At 43.9% G+C, this 5,231-nt stretch overlaps 1 long non-coding RNA gene across 1 annotated transcript; it reads right to left on the bottom strand.

Moving 5' to 3' along the window:
* Positions 1-1,726: 1,726 nt before the first annotated feature.
* Positions 1,727-3,376, bottom strand: LOC122929572. Its single transcript, XR_006387981.1, has 3 exons — positions 3,255-3,376; positions 2,855-2,976; positions 1,727-2,259 (listed from the first exon to the last, which is right to left on the bottom strand). It is a non-coding gene; the product is annotated as an uncharacterized LOC122929572 (long non-coding RNA).
* Between the last annotated feature and the right edge of the window lie 1,855 nt (positions 3,377-5,231).

Genomic DNA, 5,231 nt, shown 5'->3' with positions numbered 1-5,231 from the left:
AGCACCCCATAAGATGGCATCATCTCAACCAGCATCAAACATCTGGAACTATTTCAAAATTTCACTGAAATGCAAATTGCACCCTGTGCCTGGCAAAGACGCCCATACCACCTCAGCTATTTAGACATAGGCCCTGAGGAAGCAGGCAGTTGGATTTTCTAACTACTTTAGACTGAAGTTTTACAGGAATTTTAAATATCATGTTTGCACCTACTGGTATGTGATTAAGAGATGCAGGAAAGATCAACAGGACAAAAGGCAACCTGTATATAAACATGGCACACTCCATATCCCAGCCTCAAGCTAAAACAATGCACCCTGCTCCATATCACAATTTACTAAGTTGTTTGCTCAAGGAAGATTTTTGTTCAGGAAAACCAGCATATGAACTCGTTCTGGGTTCCGTCTACTTCGTTTCCTATCAACTATGATGCCTGATGTGCTGAATAGTCTTTCTGAAATGACAGTGGAAGGTGGTGTAATTAAGAACTTTTTAGAGAGTGTTCTCAAATTCTGATATTTTTGGTTTTTCCTTCCCATACTTGAAAATATCAGAGGATGGTTCAATCAGTGGTTCTGCTAAGTAGGCATTTATTTCTTCCTCCACATGCTATGACCTCCTTGTTCAGTTTGTGATGTTTGACTGTTATCTCCTCCTAGTCCCTGTGCTGATGAATGTCGATCAGTGTCCTCGCCTTGCATACTTAGATCTGAATCTGTAATCTCAATGGCCAGTGTGGATTTAGCTTCCTCAAGGTTTTCTCTATTGATAAACACAGTTCCCTTGAATCGGGGATCCAGTAAAGTACCAAGAGCATAGAATTTTTCAGAATCAACAGAGTGATAGCGCCTTTTTATCGATGCAAGCAAATAATTTCTGAATCCCTGTATGGAAGCTATAGTGGATTTGAAATTCTTCAAAGCATGAATTGTACTGTTGACTGAAGGAATTATTTTAGAGATTGTCACTTGGCTTGAACTGGCCACAAAAGTAGCTCTATCAAACACATCAAGGATTCATATCACTTCTTATATAATTGTCCACTGCCAAACACTAAGATCTACCTGAAAATTTAGGTCAGAAGCAGATAGTAAAACTTTTATTCTGGGAGACGAGCTAGCATGTGAAGCTGAGAGTTCCATCTAGTTGGTTCGTCTTGTATGAGACAATGAGGTTTCAGATTTAACTTGTCTTGAGCTTGACTTGAGCTATTTAACTTGAGCTTGTCCTAATTTCACTCTTGTTCAATAAACCATCCTTCAGAACTAATTGAAAGGTATGAGCCAGGCAAGGCAAGCGGTGAAACGGACTGCGCTGTAAAGCTGCTACCACATTAGGACCATTATCGCTCATGACACACAGTTTTTTGTGACAGATTCTATTCTGTCATAGTGTTGGTAATGAAAGCTTCTATGGCATATGCTGTATGTCCAACCTCAGGAAAGGGAATATATTCCAAGCACAGGGGATGATGCAGAAAGTTGTCATCTATGAAGTGAACTGTAAAACTGAGATAATCATCATAAGATATAGATGTCCACATGTGTGTTGTTACTCAAATGAAATTGGTTTTAACTAGAAGGTCCTGAACTTTTGTCTTTACCTCTTCATACATTTCTGGAATTACCTTTTCTGCAATGTGTTTCCTGCTTGGCATATCTTGGCTCTAGGTGGTTTATCACCTTTCTGAAACCTTTATCCTCTACTATGGATAGTGGTTGGTTGTCCTGGCAGATCATTTCAGCGACTAATCGTGTAACTGTTTTAGCTCTTTTGTCTCCTGGTTTGAAAATTAGAATTTTTGTCTAGTAAGGCTGGCATAGTCCATTGCTGAGAAGGTGGTGTTACTGCTTTGCGTTTCCGTGGGGGTGGTTTGAACAGACTTGCTGTAAACGATGACTCTGATGATCCTGGACTAGGAGCTGGACTAGACGTTGATACCGGACTGTGAACAAAAGCTAATTCTTCATCTAGGTCTTCGGATGTTAAATCCTCACTGATAGACCGAGGGTCTGAGGGGGAAGCTGGACGCAATAGTGGTGATGGTGTGCCTTTCAGTTCCTTGGAGAAATGTTTTGTTTTCAAATGTTTCCACATAGCTAGCTGAGGTGGTATGGGAGTCTTTTCCTCTGGATATTTTAGCTGGGCACAGGTTGCAATTGGCAAAATTTTCATTTGGTGATATTTTGAAATAGTTACAGATGTTTGATGTTGGTTGAGATGATGCCATCATATGGGGTGCCATTGGCACACTCTGCCTGAAAGTGACAAAAATAAATAAATAAATACATAAATAAGTCTTTAACCCTACATTTTGCATTGCTCCCTGTCACTGCTTCCTTTTTTTCATGCCTGCCACTTCAATATAATGCCCCCTTAGTTGACTAGATACTGCCCCTCAGTATAGAACCCCCTCTAGTAAGTAACACAGCAATATAAACCTCCCAGTCAAAACACATAAGATATACCCAGGTAGTTGAACAGGACCTGCAGAAAAGAGGTGCATTTACAATTAAAGTGCAGTAGTAAGCTATATCAATTGAATTTTATTTTGTTATTGGTAGCCTAGTATAGTTGCCCCCGTATAGGTAGCCTGGTAGGTATAGATGCACCCATTTGCAGGTAGCCAGGTATAGTTGCACCCAGGATAAGTAGCCACTAGCCAGGTATAGTAGCCCACACTATTAGGTAGCCTGGTATAGTTGCTCACAGTATTAGGTAGCCATGGTTAGTTGCCCACAGTATTAAGTAGCCATGTATATTTGCCCACAGTATTACAGATGTAGCAGGGTTAGCACTCCAGCTCTTAACTCAAATTTCTTAACAGGTATCGGTGTTGTTAAAAGTACCTACCTGCACAACAAACAAGAAGGACCAGCTGTGTTGCTCCAGGCAAGGTTGATGTCCTGCTTGGCGGCTCCAAACAAGGTTGGGTCGGATCTCCACTGTAGGCAACAGCGGTACTTGAGCAGGACCTGCACAGAAGATGTCAATATGCAATTGAGAATACTGCAGTTAGCAACAGCAAGCTTAGCTATATCACTTGAATTTTGTTATAGGTAGCCTGGTATAGTAGCCCACAGTATATGTAGCCTGGTATAGATGCCCCCATTTGTAGGTAGCCAGGTATAGTTGCCCACAGTATTAGGTAGCCATGTATATTTGCCCACAGTATTACAGATGTAGCAGGGTTAGCACTCCAGCTCTTAACTCAAATTTCTTAACAGGTATTGGTGTTGTTAAAAGTACCTACCTGCACAACAAACTAGAAGGACCAGTTGTGTTGCTCCAGGCAAGGTTGATGTCCTGCTTGGCAGCTCCAAACAAGGTCGGGTCGGATCTCCACTGTAAGCAACAGCGGTACTTGAGCAGGACCTGCACAGAAGATGTCAAAATGCAATTGAGAATACTGCAGTTAGCAACAACAAGCTTAGCTATATCACTTGAATTTTGGTATAGGTAGCCTGGTATAGTAGCCCACAGTATATGTAGCCTGGTATAGATGCCCCCATTTGTAGGTAGCCAGGTATAGTTGCCCCCAGGATAAGTAGCCAGGTATAGTTGCCCGCAGTATTAGATAGCCAGGTATAGATGCCCTAGTATAGAAGAGACAATAGCCAGCTATAGTGCCTTAGTATAGGTTAGCCAGGTATAGTGCCCCAGTATAGGTTAGCCAGGTATAGTACTCCAGTATAGGTTAGACAGGTATAGTACCCCAGTATAGATTAGCCATGTATGGTGCCCCAGTATAGGTTAGCCAGGTATAGCGCCCCAGTATAGGTTAGCCAAGGCCAGTGGCGTACACACATTCCATGGGGCCCCAATACAAAACTGATCCATGGGGCCCCTTCCGCGTCGCAGCCACCCCCCCACTTTAACTGCGACCCCTGTATGTACGCGCCTACTCCCATGTGCCATACAATGCCCCCATGTTCCATACAGTTCCCCCATGTGCCATACAGTGCCCTCATGTGCCATACAGTGCTCCCATGTGCCATACAGTGCCCCATGTGCCATACAGTGCCCCCATGTGCCATTCCTTGCCCCATGTGCCATTCCTTTTCTCCATGTGCCATACAGTGCCCCCATGTGCCATACAGTGCCCTCATGTGCCATACAGTGCCACCATGTGCCATACAGTGCCCCCATGTGCCATAGAGTGCCCCCATGTGCCATTCCTTGCCCCCATGTGCCATTCCTTGCCCCCATGTGCCATACAGTGCCCTCATGTGCCGTACAGTGCCCCCATGTGCCGTACAGTGTCCCTATGTGCCATACAGTGCCCAATGTGCCATTTCTTGCCGGTGAAGACGCTAAACCTGCAAGCAGACTCCGGGCCACACTCACCCAATGTAAAGTGCTCCCGCTCCAGGCTGTACTTATTACCTCCGTGTGTGTGGCTGAGGCAGGCTCCAGCAGTGCAGTCCGAGGAAGTCCGGGGTTTGCACATGTCTCTTCTCTCCGGCAGGCGAGCGGCAGACTGCTCTCTGGAGGCGAGGGGACGTGACATCGCTACGTCGCAGGGTAGGCGGGATTCGAATTATGGAAATTACGTTGGGATTCGAGTCCAAGAATCCAGCAAGAATCTAGGAATTCATGGATTTGACGAATCCCCCGTCCCACCTCTAAAATATATATATTATATACAACAGTGTATTGATATGTGAGTGCAGATATATATTATATATACAGCCAGGTCCATAAATATTGGGACATCGACACAATTCTAACATTTTTGGCTCTATACACCACCACAATGGATTTGAAATGAAAGGAACAAGATGTGCTTTAACTGCAGACTGTCAGCTTTAATTTGAGGGTATTTACATCCAAATCAGGTGAACGGTGTAGGAATTACAACAATTTGCATATGTGCCTCCCACTTGTTAAGGGACCGAAAGTAATGGGACAGAATAATAATCAAAACTCAAACTTTCGCTTTTTAATACTTGGTTGCAAATCCTTTGCAGTCAATTACAGCCTGAAGTCTGGAACGCATAGACATCACCAGACGCTGGGTTTCATCCCTGGTGATGCTCTGCCAGGCCTCTACTGCAACTGTCTTCAGTTCCTGCTTGTTCTTGGGGCATTTTCCCTTCAGTTTTGTCTTCAGCAAGTGAAATGCATGCTCAATCGGATTCAGGTCAGGTGATTGACTTGACCATTGCATAACATTCCACTTCTTTCCCTTAAAAAACTGTTTCGTTGCTTTTGCAGTATGCTTTGGGTC

This window comes from Bufo gargarizans, chromosome 2 (genome assembly GCF_014858855.1).
Source record: "Bufo gargarizans isolate SCDJY-AF-19 chromosome 2, ASM1485885v1, whole genome shotgun sequence".
Taxonomy (NCBI): Eukaryota; Metazoa; Chordata; class Amphibia; order Anura; family Bufonidae; genus Bufo; species Bufo gargarizans.
The sequence above is the reverse complement of the archived record's forward strand: the minus strand, read 5'-3'. Positions and strand labels throughout refer to the sequence as shown.